Source organism: Chiloscyllium plagiosum, unplaced genomic scaffold (assembly GCF_037043375.1).
Source record: "Chiloscyllium plagiosum isolate Xiang-an unplaced genomic scaffold, Cpla_swu_hap1 HiC_scaffold_23, whole genome shotgun sequence".
Lineage (NCBI taxonomy): Eukaryota > Metazoa > Chordata > Chondrichthyes > Orectolobiformes > Hemiscylliidae > Chiloscyllium > Chiloscyllium plagiosum.
The window spans coordinates 36,677,644-36,700,756 of NW_028270161.1; positions in this window are offsets into that span (position 1 = coordinate 36,677,644).

Consider the following 23,113-nt stretch of genomic DNA (forward strand, 5'->3'; position numbering starts at 1 on the left):
TCCCATCCAGATAATGTCTTGTGTATGAAAGACCTGGTACTGCCTGCTAGACAAGCACATATTGACACCTTGGAAATGTTAGCCCTTGGATTCCTGAAGATTTTTTTTCTTTTGGCAATTTTCTTGGTAACTTCTAAAGGGAGGCAGATGTGCCAGCACATAATGTCTTGCTGCTGGAGATAGCATTAGACTGCACCACATTCTGTTAATACATGCTTCTCCATTTGGCTGATTCCTGGGATGTTTACCTAGTATTGTGGTGCTGCCATCTCAGCACCTCACCCCAGTATACAATCAGTAAAGTGACCTTTTATGCACTGTAGAAAATCATATCTTGGTCATTATGCTAGGATCAAATGCCAACTGCTTTATATTCCCAGAATAATATTTTAAAAAGTGCTTTTACACAGTCGGCTAATCATCTGCCTTCCTTCTGTGTGAAGCTAGTTTAAAACCCCATAACATCTTCGCAGTGGAGGCAAATATGTTCAATCTGATTTTGAAGCCTTAAGTGATTAATTTTATTACATTTTTCATGAAACTAGATGCTGTTATTCTCATACCATTAATTGATTTTAAACATGTCAACAACTGGCAACATAGTACCATTGTAGATCAAACTTACCTTTCCACCTCTCGTGACTACATGTCAGACTGAATTCTGTTCCTGACATTAGCACAAAGCATTAATCTTAAAATAACTGCAGCTATGAGAGGCTACATCAATGTGTTTGTGTGGGAAAAGGTATATATCTGAGTTTGTGAGTATAAAATTTTATTGAAAACAGGTGCTACAAAAATCTGCTAATTGCAGTTAGTGCTTGCTACATGCAAATTCAGTTCCTCAACTCATGTTTACTCTTTCACACTTGGTCAATTATCACATGTGATCACCCATATAGAAACATACACACACATTTCTGAAACTATTTACACACATACTCAGTTGTCATAGAATCTCAACTCTCTCACACACACACGTCATGAACTTCAAGAATGAAATAGGAACATTGTTAAATTTACCATCTCTACCACCTGCTTATCTTCTGCACTAAAGTGCCACCTAGGAAGCTGAATCTAGATCATCCAGAGACATACTCTGCCTTTGTCTCCATGGTGGTGCCATGGCACTTGTATTGGTCACAGCTAAAGTGAAAGCTACGACCGTTGAGAAGGCTTCGGTGGAGGCAGCCAAACCTGGATACTCATCTGGACAGGAAGCCAAAGAGACAAAGTCAACAGATACACTCAGCTGAGTTTCTGAAGCATCCAGTTTTCTCAATTAGTAGAACGTAATTGAGAAAGAGAAGTTGAACAATTAACAAAATGCAAATTACACATGTACATGTGCTTTCTGATGGCAATAATTCAGATCACAATCTGCACAGGAAGGGATTGAATACAAACGTTTATCTCAACAATGATAATCACCTGACAATCTCATCATGGACATCATTGGTGCAACCTCAGGGAGCAGCAAAATTATGTCCTTAGCCTTTTACATGCACTCACATTTCTACATATCTCCCACTTATACTCAATTTCCTCAACAACTCATCCCTCATACACCCAGCTCTCTCACACTCACCCTTTCACACACTAGACATTCTCCCAATCAACAAACCCTTCTTACATTTGTAGTTCTCTCGCAAACACAACGGGCTGGTTTTATTACATGCACTCAACCTGCCTCATATATTTCCAGTTGTCAGTGGACAACAGATTTTAACTAAAGCCACAAATGTACCACATAAGTTATATAGCCTTATGTGAGCTCATGTTAAAAATGGAAAATCATCTTATAAAATAGCATAACTGATTGGTACCTAACAATCTGAATGTAATCGATTGACACAGTGTGATGTGAATCCTAATGGATTGCCATGACGTGGAGGAGCTGGTGTAGGACTGGGGTGGACAAAGTTAAAAATCACTCAACACCAGATTATGGTCCAACAGGTTTATTTGGAAGCACTAGCTTTTGGAGCACTGCTCATTCATCAGGTGGCTGTGAAACAGGACCATACAAACACAGAATTTATAGCAAAAGATTACAATGTCATGCAACTGAAATGATATATTGAACATTGAATATTGAAGACTTAACAACAATCTGGGTTTGTTCAAACCCTATATTTTTAACCCTAATGGATTGAGGAGACCTAAATGGAGTGCTATTTTGTATAATGTTAATAACCAAACCCATGAACGTCCTGCACATCATGTTCACCTAAGCATGAATATGCATATGACCTATAGTACTGTCGGATTTCATGGCAAAAGTTCAATAAGGTGGTAGGTTTTTAATGGTATTGTACTAAAAGTACATACCTTTTACCAATTGTTGCAGGAGGAAGAATGGACACAATTAACTTTTGCCATGTTATTACAATTCTAAAATGATCGTGTGACATGCTCATTTCAAAGTAATGCTACATTGGGAACAGAATCTAATGATACTGCAGGTGTGAAAAAAACACAAAAATAAATTGCAAAAATAAATTGATAGCCACAGAAAGTTGGTCAGCTGAAGAATGAGTGGAAAGGAGGCAAATAAGTGTGAGTCTCAGGTAAGATCCACAATCCTAAACACATGGACAGGAAGCCTCACGATAAAGAGTATGGGTTTGAGGTCAGGCAATAAGATTGGATTCCTGAATTTCCAACCAACAGTCACAAGCACAGTAAGGAGCGCTTATGAGTTTCAACATATCCAAGATAATTATATTTAATTAAAGAAGTGGCAATTGTAACAGTCCATAATATCCAGCAACACTTTGGTATTTTAACAAGTCTTTTTTTTTGATTAGTAACTGACCCACTAGCTATAGAAGTGGTGACGATGGTGGTTCCAAATACCTGAAAATACTTTTTATGACTATATAAAAGATTCCACATACGATTACAACAAGAATTGGCTAAAGTGTTCTTGCTCAAAAGCTAAAAGAAGCATTTTCTGTCACAGAAGAACAGGCAACTAAGAGACAGAAGGCAATGCTAAAAGTCATGAACATGGACTAAATGCTGAGCCTCCAAATCTTCCAGTTCCAAAGTTGTGTTTGTACCAAAAAGAGCTAAAACTGTGAAGGGACAATTGCTGAGTTCCAAACAAAAGAAGCCAGTGACAGGAATTGAAAATAAAGTGGCGACAAACTTGTCAATTACAACACCTCAATGATCTCCAGGCTGGCTGTTTGGTACAACAAAAACTGGGCGAGGCCAAACTCTCGTCATATTCCACACTGCTATTACCCTCAGTACGTCAAAAATAACAATACCACATAGGTGTTTTTAAAAAATACCTTGTCTCTTCATTATTTCCACTTTTCCTTCCAAATCTCTTTCTCCTTTAATTACCTACTTGACCTCAATTTTGAGTACTGCAATCATACTTAGAGTGAGAGAAAATGTTCGATAAGCAGGATCACATTGCATCAATAACACAGGTGGAAAAAGTTCTATCCAAGTAGTTTTCATAGAGGAAATTTGAGAAGTTTCAGACTGAAACTGGGAACTGCTGGAAAAGACACAAAGTTCATACAATTTTGTGTCTGTACAGGAAGTGAGCACAATTAAATGCTTAATATTACAGGCAAATGTGGGAGAGTTGTTCAGTGTGAAATTGTTGCTGTTGCATTCAGAACTTGCTTTAAATATTGAAGGTGGATAGCCACATATATATCTGAAGATCAAGGTGCCATCTAACATCACTAGTGCATACAGTAATGATAATCAGAGTACAGCAGGAAAGGAATGTGCAAAAATAAATGCAATTTAAATAGAATCAGAGTAGGAAAGCATGGTTAAAAAAAAACAGAATAATAGCTCTGTATCTGAATGCATGCAACATTCATAAGAACTTAAATAAATTATGGAACAAAAAGAAATTGATTGGTATGACATGATAGCCATTTCAGTGACATGGCTATAAGATGAACAAGACTGGAAACGGCATATTAAAAGGACATCCCAGGATCTTACAAATTCTGGAAGGGAGTTTCTAATTAGCTATTTACGGGAGCAGATCTGGTCACTGGATTTCTGTACTGCTGTCAATTAGTCACCTTTTCAGTAGAGTGCCTGACATTGACGGTATCAGTATTGACATAGATATCAGCTTTCCCCACCGCTCTAGTCTATTTCATCAAGTTGCTATTTCTTCTTCTTGTTTAGAGACTGCCATTTGGGAAAGTCTTCACAGTCTCTGGCAACTCTATATCAAATTTACTCCACATCAGATTGTTTGAACAATAGCTTTGATCTAAGCCTGAAATCCGAAAGAGGATTCACTGGACTCAAAGCATTAAGTCTGTTTTCTCTACACAGATGCCGTTAGACCTGCTGAGTTTCTCCAGCAATTTCTGTTATTTGTTTCAGATTTCAGTATTTGCTGTTTTTTTTATTGTAGCCTTGATCTATTGTTTTGATAGTTGAATATTTCTGTTTTATCGTTACTTCAAGTATCTGATTAACACATGACATTGAAATGTCTATTTTTACCTCATCTACTTTGGCAACTGGTTTTTAATACATTACAGGTTTAATTTTATCAACTGTGTAAACATGGAGTCATAGAGGTCTACAGCACAGTGCAGGTCCCTTCATTCCATTGGATCTATACTGGTCAGCAGCAAACACCTGACTATTCAAATCCCATTTTCCAGCACTTGGCCTATAGCCTTGTAGAGCTTGCCATTACAACTGTATATCTAGATATTTCATAAATATTATGAGGCTTTCTGCCTCTACCACCATTGCAGGCAGTGAGGTCCAGATTCTCACCACCCACTGGGCAAAGAAAAATATTCTCACATCCCCTCAAAATCTCTAGCCCCTTACTTCACTTACGACTAGTTTATTTGCCCTCATCTTTGTTACTATGTGTTTATATCCTAGCTTATTTGATTTAATTTATACCCTTATTGCCTATGGTGCTCCAATTTACTCATGGCCTTTTGTCGTGTGTGTGGTTTTTTTTGTTGTGACTGTAGTTCATCACTTCTACTTCATCTGTGTTTTCTCCTTCTTCACTTTTCCCACTATCCTCCTTACTACCTGGACTCCATTTTCAATCTCTCAGTTCTTCATTGCTCATCTTTGTTCCTACTGCTACTAAGGTTTAAGCCCCTCGTTAACATTGTGTTGAAGAATCTGTTTCTTTCCGCTCCTTCTTCCCTAAGTACACCCTTTTCTCCAGAGGAGGTCTATTCAGCTGCTCCAGCTGCCCTCCCTCACCATCACACAAATGCTCAAGCTCCCCTAACGGGTGCCTTGCCTACCATCACCACATGCTTTTGGATGTTGTGTTATACTTCCATTCCTCAGTCCTCCACATCGAACTGCCCCCTAAGATCCCTCTTGTTCTAACGCTGCATTTTCATTTTTCTCCAGTTTGCTTCCTCTCCTATTTCCTCTCATGCCCTTTCTCAATTTATGTTGTCAAAAGGATACTTTTTAAAATTCTCTGCAACTAACTACTACTGACTACAATGTTCTCTTTCTAGTTCCCATGTTACCAAACATTATTACAGTTCTGTTCTGTCAGTATGGTTTTCTCTTCTTCAAACATGGTGTCATTATCCTCAACTCAAAAAAACCTTGGGCTGAATCTAACTTTTCTTGGGTAAGTCTGAGTTGTGTCAAGTTATTTTTAAAAGGATACCTGGGTTATCTCACTGTACCTTATCAAACAGACTTCATTAATTACCTACCTCACCCCTATGGTATCTGTGACATCTGATTCAGGGCACAATCTTACTAAGTTAATTCCCCAAAACATCTTGCCATGCAGATGTCCCAGAGTTCATCAGCATCCTTAGCCATCTTCAAAAGCCCATCGTACACCCAGACAAGTTTAGTCACTCTGGAGTTTCCCTGCATGGTTCCTGACATTTGTCTTAGACTTCAATCTTGTGTTGTATGGGCAGGGACCCAAATGTCCTGTTGGACAGAGGTAGGACTTTATCTTCCCCCAGTACTATCAGCAGAGGCCATGACACCAGAACATGCCAATCTGGTCTGAAGTTGCCACCTCGGTTAAACTGTCCCAGTGTCTGGAGAATAGCCCTGTAGGAAAAAGATCCATTATCTTCCCCGCCATCTTCTCTCTGCTACCTCACACTCACTCTATCTCCATGACAGTACCCACTTCCCACCAAGACTTTTGCTCTACCTCTCTCACCATTGCCTGAAACATCTTCCCTCACTTGTTCTGATCCACTCGAGCGCCTCACACCGCTAACCTTGCAAGCCTATTCACTCGCTTGGGACACTTCACCACTGCACCAACACTAATAGCTACGCCACCCACTTCCATCTTCCTGAATCCCGGGAGGCAAGACCCTTACAGGGCAGAAAGAGTCATGATGGGTGTGGCTGCTCAAAATTCAGCTCTTAGCCCCTTATGTGGGGAACATCCTGACACTGACCATCTTGAATGGCTGACTGACTGTTTCCAAGCCCTTGGATTCATACTGGAGGCTGCCTTTAACTCAATGTGCTGGGACCCACTGAGAAAACAACCTGCCTGATGGATGCTGATCACCATGACAAGAGTCCTTTCTTTGTGTCTGCACTAAATGATCAGGCAAGACTGAAGTAATATGAGCTTGGTATTTCTGGCTGAGCAGAGCGCAAAAAGACAAGGTAATTCAAGGCAGGGATAATGTGAGAATCCAGATAGGCTCCACCTTTGTATGCATTATGACAGCAAGTGAAGAAGTGCTGCCTGATCCAGTCTATGAGCTGGGTGTGTCCCTTTCTGCATCCGCTGTCCTTGCAGCAGCATTACAATGGTGGTTTCTGGTGCAGCCCAAGTTCTTAGAGGTTGTCACATGTCAGATACCAAAGTCTGTGGATGTGGGATGTATGTGGCCAGTAGCCATGGAGCACATAGGAAGATGTTGGTTCCCGATGTCCAACACACAAGCCATTTGGAAGAGGCAGAGAGCTGAAGTCAGCAGATACCCTAGTTCAGTTCCCATGTAGGTTTCTCAACATCTAAGTTATTTGCTGAGTTTGGTAAGATAACAATTTCAATATTAGTGAAATAACCTTGGCAATTAACAAGGTATTAACCAGCAATAATCCCTTTAATTGACAACTCGACGCTGCTGAGTGAAAAACTCACCGCTTCGGTTGTCAAAAACATAAAAGTTAGAGCTTTGGTACCCTTGTGGTGCAGTGGTAAAGTCCCTCCTTCTGAGGCAGAAGGCCCAGATTCAAGTGCCGTCTGCTCCGGATGTGTGAAGTAACATCTCCAAGCAGATTGATTAGTAAAACAACTAAAGGAATAGAGCAAGGTGTTCTCAGTATCAATTGTGGTCTCACTCAGCTTCTTGTTCAACTCTGCCACAAATATCAGCAATACCTCATAAAGTCCCAGTACATAAGATTCTGCCCTTTGATTCTTCCATCCTTGAGCTACCTCTCCCTCTCAAATATTCCTTTCCTCTCCAAATTCTTGATTGAATTTCTTCCAATATGGTCACCCCACCTTCCCCACCCCAGTCATAATACTTAAATAGCTCTTATCAAATTCACAACTTATATCACAGGGTACTGTGTGAAGAGTAAACTAACCGTTCTTATCCTTCTCCTTTTCAAGCTGTCTACAACCTTTGATTCAGTTGACCACAATATTCTGCTGCAATGCTTGTTCCCCAGTATCCAGCTGAATGGACCCACTCCTTCTTAGTTTCAGTCAAAACTGCCATGTTTCAGATAGGGGATCAGTGAATCAACAATGTCTTCACTCCTATGTCATTACTCTGATATCCCTCAAAATACATATCCTTAACCTGCTCTGATACCTCATTTCTAATTCTATAAAGTTATGCAGGTGATTGATAAGATAGAAGCTGAGAGGTTGTTTCCACTGTCAGGTGAAACTAGAGTTAGGGGGCATAGCCTCAAAATAAGTGGGAGCAGATTTAGGACTAAGTTGAAGAGGAACGTCTTCACTCAAAGAGTTGTGAATATGTGGAATTCTCTGCCCAATGAAGCAATTGAGGTGACCTCATTGAATGTTTATAAGGCAAAGATAGATAGATTTTTGAACAGTAAACAAATTAAGGGTTATGGTGAGTGGGCAGGTAAGTGGACTTGAGTCCATGAAAAGATCAGCCTTTATTTTATTGAATGGTAAAGCAAGCTTGATGGACCAAATGGCTTACTTCTGCACCTATTTCTTATCTTAATGTTCTTATCTTAATACTGCCCCTCAGTAGTACATCCACATTTATACTAATGATACTGAGCTCTGTATCTCTTTAACGTCTCGATACATATTGTGTTGTATTGGACAAGCAGAACATTTCTCCAATTGAATATAAGGAATAATAAAGTGATTATCCTCACTCCCTGTCACAATCTGTATTCTCTAGCCACTGACTTCATTCCTGTCACTAGCAGCAGAGACTGAACCAAATTGCATACAGTGTTGGTGCTACAGTTAACCCACAATGAGTTTGCCACTTCTCATTGCACCACCACTAAATCTGTCTACTTCCACTTCCACAACACTAGCCAACTCTAACCAATACAGTTACCAGGAAGTGCAAATGCTTCGTTATCTTTCAATTTGATCATTCCAACACAATCCTGGCTGGTGTCGAATATTTTGCATTCTATAAGCCTGAAGTAATTCAAAACTCTATTGGCCACATCAAAATGTGCACCATGTCCCCTTCACTCTCTGGCCTTCATTGTCTCCTCATCAATCAAATTCTTCAAATGGTTTCAATCCTCTGTATTGCTTTCAAATTGTTTCCAAATTGTTCCATGTTGTCAATCTTCCACGTTTCTCTAATCTCCCATAAACCAAATACTCTCCTAAGTAACTGCACTCTGCCAATTCTGGCTTCTCGATCATTTCACATTTTAATCATTTCATCATTGACTGCACTAAATTATTTATGCTGTTTAAATAGTCTCCCTGCTTCATTTTCCCTCTTTAAGACACGCCTTAAACCTTACCACATTGATCAAGCTTTTGGTTGTTGTACCTATTATCTTCACTTGTAACCTGATGTAAAACTTTGTTCCATAATACGTTTATGGAAAATTTTGCTTTGTTTGATTATATTAAAGATCCTATTAAAATGCTACTGTTGTTGTGGAACAGCTTCATGTAGCAACAAGTTTGAGGTCTTAAATACCATAGCTTCTGGAAAAATCATTATTCAAAATGATGGAATCTCCTGTTGCTTCATGTTATAGACAAGACCAAACCATCTCAAAATATATTAAGAAGATAGCCTAGATCCAAACTTTTCTTATTTTAAAGGTAAGTATAACACATTGTGTTCCAGATGCAATTCAATCGGTCAAGCAGTCCAACTTGCAGCAAAACTCACTTTATGTTTACACTATAGTTAAAATACAAACAAAATAAAATAATTGGCTTAACTGTAACTCTATGAAAATGCTGAACAAAATAATATGTATGTTAACTACTCCTAATTAACTGTTCCAATATAGTAACATCCAGTAGACACATCCTTGGCAAAGGCAAAGTCAGGAAAGTAAATTGTCTCACATGCAATTCTAGCAGCAAGGAGAAAACCCCAACTTTTAACTGTAACAAGTAGAGGAATAAGAGTTTCTACATCAAGCTTCAAGATTCCAACCACAGTAGAAAGCTCTAACTAAAAATCCTGGTTCTATGGGAGCTTGACCCCACCCATTCAGGCTGCTTCTATTGTTCAATATGTTTAAAAAAAAGACCTCATGAACTATTTTATTTATTGACTTTGAGCAGACCCTTCAGCATCTCAGTCTCAACTTGTTTTCATAAAAATAAGGACAAAATACACTGCTTAAAGCCATAGTATCATCGTATCATCACACTTCAACAGATGACATTTCAGCAAAAGAATTAGTTTAGAGTCTAGGTGGATGCCATCACATGTGAGAGATTAGACCAAGTCTAGATTTACATTATCAAATGTATATATGGCATATGGAGTTAGTGCTGTAGGGATGGGTGGAGTGTTGCCCAAATCACAGGCTGAAAGTATAACTCAGAACAGTGAAGAACCAATAATGGGAAAACAAAGCTAACAAGCTTCAAGCAGCTCCTGATAAAAAAAAAGGCATGAAGGCTCTACATGAAGGTTTGCAAACAAATTGTTGCACCAAAGTCAACAGAATGATACACGACCTCTCAATGGTTTAGCTCCTAGAGTATCGGTATAAAATGCTCTTTCATTGGGCTGACTGCCTTCTTCTAAACCAATAATCCATAGTACACAAAGATACCATTGAGTCATTTTCACTGCAGACTAGAGGGCGTGTTTTCAATTTTTCTCAAGGAAAAGTCTAAAGGCCAGAAAGCAGCTTTCTGTGAGCGAGTTGTCAAGAGCTAATGGTATTACACCGAAGTATTCAAGCGTGGAGGGACCTCATATGGTTAGAATACTCACTGTTCTCTTCTGCCTAATCTGGAACCAGAAGTCTGTGCCCCAGGACAACAGATATGCCTCCCGGACTCATCACTATGAATTGGAACTCACTAAGTGCACCTATGATAATTATCAGGGAATATCACTTCTTTCACAATAGGAAAGTTTGTTTCTTGAATTATTCCCAATCAGATTGTCACTCACCTTGTTGATACAACAAATTATGTTATAAACTTTTACTTTCACATTATCACATTTCAGGCCATGCTGCCACAGAATGGGTGTGAAAAGTTGCTCCAATTGAACTACCTAAGCACCCAAATGGTTAACTTTACAGAAACAGCAAGGGCTGACAGGTTTGGATGAGGTTTGTGATGGGGCAGCTGAACTACCTGATGAAGACAATGAAAGATAATTTGACAAGCCAGTGAACATTCACACTCATTGATGCTGTGACACTCCATTCATTTTGAACTCAGCAGGGTTCATTGCCAAGTTAGCTTGGACAATCTTACTGGAAGGGTGTGAGTAATCAGTCTGACTAAATGCTAGCACTATAGAGGCTTTTTGAAACAGGATGCTATCGAATCAATGAGGCAGCAAAGACCTGCAATAAATATGGAGCATGGAAGAGAAAAGTTAGAAAAATCAGCTTAAGTCAGGCAGGCCAACCCAGCAAAATGAACTAGTAAATGTTGTGTGCCTTTATGGTAAGACAAGCATTTAACTTTAAGAAAGATAAATGTTATATTGTGTGTGATACTGTGACATCAAATCATGTGATGTTCTTGCAGAAGAGTCGTAGCCCCATTTATCATTGTATTTTTTAAACTTTCAGGAAAGTCACTGACTCAATCAGCTTCTTGTGTGTTACAGCCTAAACCAGATTAATGTCTCTGACAGACTTCATAGAATCCCTACAGTGTAGAAACAGGCCCTTCGGCCCGACAAGTCCACACTGAGCCTCCAAAGAATAACCCACCCAGACCCATTCCCCTCCCTTATTATCCTATATTTACCCCTGACTAATGCACCTAACCTACACATCTCTGAACACTATGGGAAATTTATCACGGCCAGTTCACCAAATGTACACATCTGTGGATGGTAGGAGGAAACTGGAGCACCTGGAGGAAACCCACACAGACACGGGGAAGAATGTGCAAACTCCACACAGACAGTTGCCTGAGGCTAGAATCCAGTCCGGGTCCCTGGCTCTGTGAGGCAGGTAACCACTGAGCCACCATAGTCATTTTAAAACTTCCTGATACTCATTTCCTTTAAGAAATCTGTCTTGGTTGTTCATGTTACAAGAGCTAAAATAGCACAGGAACAAATCAGTAGAGCACGTCTCTTGTTTTCTGTTCTTGTCAAGGACAAGTTCTATTGTCAGAAATAATTCAAAACTTAGTACATTGGGAAATTATACAGTTTATTCATTCAAATGTTATTTCCATTAAGTGTGGTCCATTCACTTTCAGCAAGACTGAAAAAGCACAAATGCAAAGGACGCAAGTGTAAGGTACAGTCCTAAGGATGTTATTGTGTTATAATTCCAGCTGATGGTAATAGTGGCTATGTCAGATACCAGTGATAAATTTGACTAAATAGCACATAAATTTTACTTTTGCTATTTGTTTGTCATGATAATCAGTCACTGAACATCTTCACAGGAAGCTGCTTGTGTATTTTTACATTCTAAAAAATCATAATTTACAACACAAAAAGAAAAGAAAATATTACATTTGCAACAGTGTTATTACAAGTATCAGAAATAAAGATCCTGCACCTTTACACTCAACAACATCACAAATACTCAGTGAGGAGAAATCCCATCTCCACTTTAATGTTCATTGTTTCATTGATATAGCTGTAATGGGTTTCTGGAACTTCCTTCTTACTTACAGAATTATAAGCACTTTCAGAGCAAACCCATGGTTGTTCCATATTCCCAGCTTCCACCAGTTTTCCTCTTTTGGAGTTTTCTACTAAACCACTTAGGACATTTTCCCGAGACCTGAATTTGATGAGATTGTTAAACTAACAACATATTTTTGTCTGACTTAATTTGTACACTCTGCCTGACCTTCTGATTCATTCTGACTTCATAAAATTCTGTTGCTCGACAACAAGATTTTTCTTTCTCTTCTACTGTATAACTAATGCACTGAACTATTAATCTCAAGTTTTTAAACATTTCATCTAGGTGCATGTATGCAAAACCTCAGACACTCCTGCATCACTCACAAAATTCAAAAAATGGACTAAAACGATTACTCCCCTTCTTAACACACTCAGAGAAGAAATACAAGTAAAACACAATTATGTTGTCACATTACAACAAAAGTTTCCAAATGGCAATATAGAATGAATCTGCACCATAATTGTTATATCCACAGGTTATATTGTTGTAGAAGCACATACGGGACAGTAAAAGTCAACATTCATCAAAATGAGATGCTCAGAGTATGTAAAGATACAGCTAATTCACTGAAACAAATAAATTAACTATGGCAGCCACTTAAAATGATATATGTAGTTAGATCTAGTTGTATTGTGCATTATGTTAGTGAGCATGCCATAGAAGTTATATATTTGATGCTATGTGTTCATGTTAACTGATGCTAAAATTGTTCATTTATCAACATATCCATTAGGCCAGCAGAGAACTGATCAAGCTCACCATAAGAAATTGTAAATAGGTTAAAATATACTTTTTCATCAAAACACAAATTTCACAACCATGGAGTGTATAACATGTTCCAAGTCTAGTCCTGTGACCATGCCAAGTTGTTGATGGCTGGTCCAGCAATTTTCCTGATCTGCTTCAATTAATAAGCTCCAAACTTGTATACAATTTATGAATCATACACCTGGAATTTTCTTTAGATCGCAGCACAATAAACCCAAAATTGGCAAAAGCTACAGAGGAGTAAACATAAATTATACTCAGTTCAATTTAGATCACTGATTTCTTTCACTGGAACACGCCATTGACCTGAAATCTCTCCCTGATGATTCCGTCTGGCCTTCCGAGTATTTTCAGCATTTTCTACTTTCTCTTAATTAAGCAGAATTAAGAAAAACTAATATTTTTAAAAGTATTTATATCGATTGAATTTGCTTTAAAAACTGACCACAAATATTTTTACATTGATTTTTAAAGCTACTTTGAGTTATTTAAAATTAATCATTTCCAGATGGTGGCATGAGACTCTGAGTGAAAATACTGATTTTTATTTTAGATAAATCTAAGTTCAGCAGTGTTATTCAAAATGTATTCTTAAAAGTTTTAAAGAATATGCTTTAAAACAAATACAATGTTTTAAAAATAAAACTCATTCTAAAAAACTGCCCAGTTGCACCAGTCCATGACAGATTTTTAGGCTTAGTGATGTGCAAATATGTTTCAGTAGAAGGTTGAGAAACAAAAGCACATCTAAAGATGGCACAATTTTGAGCACAATTTGCACCATATTTCTGATTGCATCTAAAATAGAAACTCTATTCCATTACCTCTAATGTCACAATTCCACTTACAGTAAATATCTCTTCAATTTCACTGACAAAGTAAGGTATTGGATTTCTTTATGCAGAATGTGTTTCAGCAAATAGGTTTATAAAATGAAATTGTAGGATTAATATAGCAAAGACAGATGAAAATTGACATTTGATGTTTCCTTAAATGATGATGAATTCATTCCAGCACTGCAGTTGAAATGTAAAGGAAAATAAAGACAAATTACTTTTTAGTTCATTACTCTAAACCAACAAACCATGAGATTTGTGTATGCATATCATATCCGAGCTCATTTCCAAAAACATCAATGTGTCATTCAGCACATTCATTTGTAGCCAATAAGTACAGAATTTGATTCCTGTTCATTAGAACAGTGCTTATCCTTCTATTAATAACCTCAATTCTGCAACTGAAATCCCCACAATGTTAAAGTTAAAAAAAGCATTTTACCACATACATGGAAAAAATGTATAAAGACCTGGTTCAAGACATAGTAATAACAAATTAGATTTTGATTCTTTATAATAGAAATTTTAAACTGGAGCAAGTATAATTTCCAGCAAAATGAAGAATCGCTCACATGGTAACCTGCAAAGCTGAGGGCAACTCTTGCTTTGATGCACAACTGAAACATCATGAATTGGGTTACAAAGCCATATGCATTCTAGATCCCAAAGACGTCATTTCTATTCATTGATTTCCTCTAATTCTTTTGGTATGTTCTGTCATCATCAATTTAATTTTAACAAAATGGAAACTGAGGTATACCCAAGCTGTAGCACCCCAAAAGTGGAAATACGTACCTAATCCAGGGAATTCCCTCTTCCTTTCTTTTCTCTGGGTGACTCTTTTCATAAATATATTTTGTTGGTGGCATATTTTTTAAACAGCTGAAGCGTTTCTGACTCATAAGGGTATAATTGATTTAGGTTTCACTGGAACAGAAAATCTCCTGAGCACTCCATAGGTTGTTCTAGAGCAGGATTAGTCTTTGCACCGATAGCAGGGCATTTGAGGCTTGGTGAATGATAAATCAATAATCTGTCTCTTTAACCACAACTGAAGTTAAAGTACTAAGAAACAAACAGAGACATGATGGTGAAGGAAACAGAATGAATTAGAGTCAAATCAGATACAGAAACAAATAATAGGCTGCATTTTAAATGATAAAAAGACATTTTGTGGTTAGTGAGTAGTTTCACTGTCTCAGTCCGCCATTTGCCAACCCACACCTTCCCATTTTTAGTTTTATCTGAGGCTTAAAGAGGCGGATGACTGATCCAATCCAATCCAAGGTGTCAGTTCAGAATTTTAAGAATAATAAGTCGCGAGCCTAATGGATATACTACTTGGGAAGTTTAAAAAGATTGAGTTGGGTTTTCTGGACATCAGATAAACAAGCAGTTTCATTGATCAGGGACCTGGCAGGGAATTTCAAACTGAAATAGTGGATCCAGGTTTCTGCCGGAGGAGCGTCCATGAATGGGAACTCACAAGAAATCTTCCCACAAAGATCTTCCATTAACCCCGAACTGGGAATCAATCTCCTCACCAACACACACTAATTTCTTCACCAACATCAGGCCCTGTCTACCCATCACACTGTCCTGAAACCTTCATCACCATCAGGCCCTGTCTCCCCATCACACTGCCCTGAAACCTTCATCACCATCAGGACCTGTCTGCCATCAATCTGTCCTTAAACCTCTATCACCATCGGGCCCTGTCTCCCCAACACACTGTCCTGAAACCTACATCACCATCGGGCCCTGTCTCCCTATCACACTGTCCTGAAACCTTCATCACCATCAGGCCCTGTCTGCCATCAATCTGTCCTGAAAACTCTATCACCATCGGTCCCTGTCTCCCCAACACACTGTCCTGAAAACTCCATTACAATCGGGCCCTGTCTCCCATCACACTGTCCTGAAACTTCCATCACCATCGGGCGCTGTCTCCCATCACACTGTCCTGAAACCTCCATCACCATCGGGCCCAGTCTCCCATCACAATGTCTTGAAACCTCCATCACCATCGGGCCTTGACTCCTCATCACACTGCCCAGAAACCTCCATCACCATCGGGCCCTGACTCCCCATCACACTGTCCTGAAACCTCCATTACCATTGCGTCCTGTCTCCCCATCACACTGTCCTGAAACCTCCATCAACATCTGACCCTGTCTCCCCAACACACTGTCCTGAAAACTCCATTACAATCGGGCCCTGTCTCCCATCACACTGTCCTGAAACCTGCATCACCATCGGGCCCTGACTCCCATCACACTGTCCTGATACCTCTATCACCATCGGGCCATGTCTCCCATCACACTGTCCTGAAACCTGCATCACCATCAGGCCCTGTCCCCCATCACACTGTCCTGAAACCTCCATCACCATCGGGCCCTGTGTCCCATCACACTGTCCTGAAACCTCCATCACCATCGGTTCCTGTCTCTCATCACACTGTCCTGAAAACTCCATTAACATCAGACCCTGTCTCCCCATCGCACTGTCCTGAAACCTCCATCACCATCGGGCCCAGTCACCCCATCACATTGTCGTGAAAGCTCCATCACCATTGGGCGTTGTCTCCCATCACACTGTCCTGGAACCTCAATCACCATCAGGCGCTGTCTTCCCATCACACTGTCCTGAAACCTCCATCACCATCGGGCCTTGTCCCCTCATCACACTGCCTGGAAACCTCCATCACCATCAGGCCCTATCTCTTCATCACACTGTCCTGAAACCTCCATCAACATTGGGCCCTGTGTCCCATCACACTGTCCTGAAACCTCCAACACCATCGGCCCCTGTCACCCCATCACACTGTCCTGAAACCTCCATCAATATCGGGCCCTGTCACCCCATCACACTGTCCGGAAACCTTCATCACCATCAGGCCCTGTCATCCCATCACACTGTCCTGAAACCTCCATTATCATTGCGTCCTGTCTCCCCATCACACTGTCCTGAAACCTCCATCAACATCTGACCGTGTCTAACCATCACACTGTCCTGAAACCTGCATCACCATCGGGCCCTGTCTCCCCATCACACTGTCCTGAAACCTCCTTCACCATTGGGCGTAGTCTCCCATCACACTTTCCTGAAACCTCCATCACCATTGGGCCCTGTCACCCCATTACACTGTCCTGAAACCTCTATCACCAACGGGCCCTGTCTCCCTTCACACTGTCTTGAAACCTCCATCACCATCAGGCCCTGTCTCCCCAGCACACTGCCCTGAAACCTCCATCACCATCAGGCCCTGTCTCCCCATCACATTGTCCTGAAACCTCCATCACCATCGGGCCCTGTCACCCCATTACACTGTCCTGAAACCTCCATCACCATCATGCCCTGTCTCCCCATCACACTGCCCTGAAACCTCCATCATCATCAGGCCCTGTCTCCCCATCACACTGTCCTGAAACCTCCATCACCATCGGGCCCTGTCTCCCCATCACACTGTCCTGAAACCTCCATCACCATCGCGCCCTGTCTCCCCATCACACTGTCCTAAAACCTCCATCACCATCAGGCCCTGTCTCCCCATCACACTGTCCTGAAATCTCCATCACCATCATCGGGCCTTGTCTCCTCATCACACTGCCCGGAAACCTCCATCACCATCAGGCCCTATCTCTTCATCACAGTGTCCTGAAACCTCCATCACCATCGGAACCTTTCTCCTCATCACACTGCCCTGAAACATCCATCACCATCAGGCCGTATCTCTTCATCACACTGTCCTGAAACCGCCATCACTATTGGGCCCTGTGTCCCATCACAATGACCTGAAACCTCCATCACCATCGGTCCTTGTCTCCCCATCACACTGTGCTGAAACCTCCATCACCATCGGGCGCTGTCTCCCATCACACTGTCCTGAAACCTCCATCACCAACGGGCCCTGTCCCCCATCTCACTGTCCTGAAACCTCCATCAACATTGGGCCCTGTCCCCCATCTCACTGTCCTGAAACCTCCATCAACATTGGGCCCTGTCCCCCATCTCACTGTCCTGAAACCTCCATCAACATTGGGCCCTGTGTCCCATCACACTGTCCTGAAACCTCCATCACCATCGGGTCCTGTCTCCCATCATACTGTCCTGAAACATCTATCACCATCGGGCCCTGTCCCCCATCACACTGTCCTGAAACCTCCATCAACATTGGGCCCTGTCTCCCATCACACTGTCCTGAAACATCTATCACCATCGGGCCCTGACTCCCATCACACTGTCCTGAAAACTCCATCAACATTGAGCCCTGTCCCATCACACTGTCCTGAAACATCTATCACCAACGGGCCATGTCACCCCATCTCACTGTCCTGAAACCTCCATCAACATTGGGCCCTGTCCCCCATCTCACTGTCCTGAAACCTCCATCAACATTGGGCCCTGTGTCCCATCACACTGTCCTGAAACCTCCATCACCATCGGGTCCTGTCTCCCATCACACTGTCCTGAAACATCTATCACCATCGGGCCCTGACTCCCATCACACTGTCCTGAAACCTCCATCACCATCGGGCCCAGTCACCCCATCACATTGTCGTGAAAGCTCCATCACCATTGGGCGTTGTCTCCCATCACACTGTCCTGGAACCTCAATCACCATCAGGCGCTGTCTTCCCATCACACTGTCCTGAAACCTCCATCACCATCGGGCCTTGTCCCCTCATCACACTGCCTGGAAACTTCCATCACCATCAGGCCCTATCTCTTCATCACACTGTCCTGAAACCTCCATCAACATTGGGCCCTGTGTCCCATCACACTGTCCTGAAACCTCCAACACCATCGGCCCCTGTCACCCCATCACACTGTCCTGAAACCTCCATCAATATCGGGCCCTGTCACCCCATCACACTGTCCAGAAACCTTCATCACCATCAGGCCCTGTCATCCCATCACACTGTCCTGAAACCTCCATTATCATTGCGTCCTGTCTCCCCATCACACTGTCCTGAAACCTCCATCAACATCTGACCGTGTCTAACCATCACACTGTCCTGAAACCTGCATCACCATCGGGCCCTGTCTCCCTATCACACTGTCCTGAAACCTCCATCACCATTGGGCGTAGTCTCCCATCACACTTTCCTGAAACCTCCATCACCATTGGGCCCTGTCACCCAATTACACTGTCCTGAAACCTCTATCACCAACGGGCCCTGTCTCCCTTCACACTGTCTTGAAACCTCCATCACCATCAGGCCCTGTCTCCCCAGCACACTGCCCTGAAACCTCCATCACCATCAGGCCCTGTCTCCCCATCACATTGTCCTGAAACCTCCATCACCATCGGGCCCTGTCACCCCATTACACTGTCCTGAAACCTCCATCACCATCAGGGCCTGTCTCCCCATCACACTTTCCTGAAACCTCCATCACCATCGGGCCCTGTCTCCCCATTACACTGTCCTGAAACCTCTATCACCAACAGGCCCTGTCTCCCTTCACACTGTCTTCAAACCTCCATCACCATCATGCCCTGTCTCCCCATCACACTGCCCTGAAACCTCCATCATCATCAGGCCCTGTCTCCCCATCACACTGTCCTGAAACCTCCATCACCATCGGGCCCTGTCTCCCCATCACACTGTCCTGAAACCTCCATCACCATCGCGCCCTGTCTCCCCATCACACTGTCCTAAAACCTCCATCACCATCAGGCCCTGTCTCCCCATCACACTGTCCTGAAATCTCCATCACCATCATCGGGCCTTGTCTCCTCATCACACTGCCCGGAAACCTCCATCACCATCAGGCCCTATCTCTTCATCACACTGTCCTGAAACCTCCATCACCATCGGAACCTTTCTCCTCATCACACTGCCCTGAAACATCCATCACCATCAGGCCGTATCTCTTCATCACACTGTCCTGAAACCGCCATCACTATTGGGCCCTGTGTCCCATCACAATGACCAGAAACTTCCATCACCATCGGTCCTTGTCTCCCCATCACACTGTGCTGAAACCTCCATCACCATCGGGCGCTGTCTCCCATCACACTGTCCTGAAACCTCCATCACCAACGGGCCCTGTCCCCCATCTCACTGTCCTGAAACCTCCATCAACATTGGGCCCTGTCCCCCATCTCACTGTCCTGAAACCTCCATCAACATTGGGCCCTGTCCCCCATCTCACTGTCCTGAAACCTCCATCAACATTGGGCCCTGTGTCCCATCACACTGTCCTGAAACCTCCATCACCATCGGGTCCTGTCTCCCATCACACTGTCCTGAAACATCTATCACCATCGGGCCCTGTCCCCCATCACACTGTCCTGAAACCTCCATCAACATTGGGCCCTGTCTCCCATCACACTGTCCTGAAACATCTATCACCATCGGGCCCTGACTCCCATCACACTGTCCTGAAACCTCGATCAACATTGAGCCCTGTCCCATCACACTGTCCTGAAACATCTATCACCAACGGGCCATGTCACCCCATCATACTGTCCTGAAACCTCCATCACCATCGGGTCCTGTCTCCCATCACACTGTCCTGATACCTCTATCACCATCGGGCCCTTCTCCACACCACACTGTCCTGAAACCTCCATCACCATCGGGTCCTGTCACCCCACCACACTGTCCTGATACCTCCATCACCATCAGGCACAGTCTCCCCATCACACTGTCCTGAAACCTCCATCACCATCGGGCCCTGTCACCCCACCACACTGTCCTGATACCTCCATCACCATCAGGCCCTGTCTCCCATCACAATGTCTTGAAACCTCCATCACCATCGGGCCCTCTCTGCCATTAAACTGTCCTTAAATCTCCATCACCATCGGGCGCTGTAACACCATCACACTGTCCTGAAACCTCCTTCACCATCGGTCCTTGTCTCCTCATCACACTGTCCTGAAACCTCCATCACCATTGAGCCCTGTGTCCTATCACACTGTCCTGAAACCTCCATCACCATCTGGCCTTGTCACCCCATCACACTGTCCTGAAACCTCCATCACCATCGGACCCTGTCTCCTCATAACACTGCCCTGAAACTTCCATCACCAACGGACCCTGTCACCCCATCACACTGTCCTGAAACCGCCATCACCATCAAACCCTGTCTCCTCATAACACTGCCCTGAAACTTCCATCACCAACGGACCCAGTCACCCCATCACACTGTCCTGAAACCTCCATCACCAACGGGCCCAGTCTCCCCATCACACTGTCCTGAAACCTCCATCACCAACGGGCCCTGTGTCCCATCACACTGTCCTGAAACCTCGATCATCATTGGGCCCTGTCTCCCCATCACACTGTCCTGAAACCTCCATCACCAACGGGCCCTGTGTCCCGTCACACTGTCCTGAAACCTCCATCATCATTGGGCCCTGTCTCCCCTCACACTGTCCTGAAACCTCCATCACCATTGGGCGCTGTCACACCATCACACTGTCCTGAAACCTTCATCACCAACGGGCCCTGTCCCCCCATCACACTGTCCTGAAACCTCCATCACCATCGGGCCCTGTCACCCCATCACACTGTCCTGAAAACTCCATCACCAACGGGCCCTGTCCCCCATCACACTGTCCTGAAACCTCCATCACCATCGGGCTCTGTCACCCCATCACACTGTCATGAAAACTCCATCACCAACGGGCCCTGTCCCCCATCACACTGTCCTGAAACCTCCATCAACATTGGGCCCTGTCTCCCATCACACTGTCCTGAAACATCTATCACCATCGGGCTTGTCTCCCATCACATTGTCCTAAAACCTCCATCAACATTGGGTCCTGTCCCATCACACTGTCCTGAATCATCTATCACCAACGGGCCATGTCACCCCATCATACTGTCCTGAAACCTTCATCACCATTGCATCCAGTCTCCCCATCACCCTGTCCTGAAACCTCCATCAACATCGGACACAGTCTCCCATCACACTATCCTGATACCTCCATCACCATCAGGCACTGTCTCCCCATCACACTGTCCTGAAACTCCATCACCATCGGGTCCTGTCTCCCATCACACTGTCCTGATACCTCTATCACCATCGGGCCCTGTCTCCCCATCACACTGTCCTGAAACCTCCATCACCATCGGGTCCTGTCTCCCATCACACTATCCTGATACCTCCATCACCATCAGGCACTGTCTCCCCATCACACTGTCCTGAAACTCCATCACCATCGGGCCCTGTCACCCCACCACACTGTCCTGATACCTCCATCACCATCAGGCCCTGTCTCCCATCACAATGTCTTGAAAGGACATCACCATCAGGCCCTCTGTGCCATCACACTGTCCTTAAATCTCTATTACCATCAGGCCATGTCACACCATTACACTGTCCTGAAACCTCCATCACCATCGGGCCCAGTCTCCCATCACAATGTCTTGAAACCTCCATCACCATCAGGCCCTGACTCCCCATCACACTGTCCTGAAACCTCCATTACCATGGCGTCCTGTCTCCCCATCACACTGTCCTGAAACCTCTATCAACATCTGACCCTGACTCCCCAACACACTGTCCTGAAAACTTCATTACAATCGGGCCCTGTCTCCCATCACACTGTCCTGAAACCTGCATCACCATCGGGCCCTGACTCCCATCACACTGTCCTGATACCTCTATCACCATCAGGCCATGTCTCCCATCACACTGTCCTGAAACCTCCATCACCATCAGGCCCTGTCTCTCATCACACTGTCCTGAAAACTCCATTAACATCAGATCCTGTCTCCCCATCGCACTGTCCTGAAACCTCCATCACCATCGGGCCCAGTCACCCTATCACATTGTCGTGAAAGCTCCATCACCATTGGGCGTTGTCTCCCATCACACTGTCCTGGAACCTCAATCACCATCAGGCGCTGTCTCCCCATAACACTGTCCTGAAACCTCCATTACCATCGGGCCCTGTCACCCCATCACACTGTCCATAAACCTCCATAACCATCGGGCCATGTCTCCCATCACACTGTCCATAAACCTCCATCACCATCGGGTCATGTCACCCCATCATACTGTCCTGAAACCTCCATCACCATCGGGCCATGTCTCCCATCACACTGTCCTGAAACCTCCATCACCATCGGGCCATGTCTCCCATCACACTGCCCGGAAACTTCCATCACCATCAGGCCCTATCTCTTCATCACACTGTCCTGAAACCTCCATCAACATTGGGG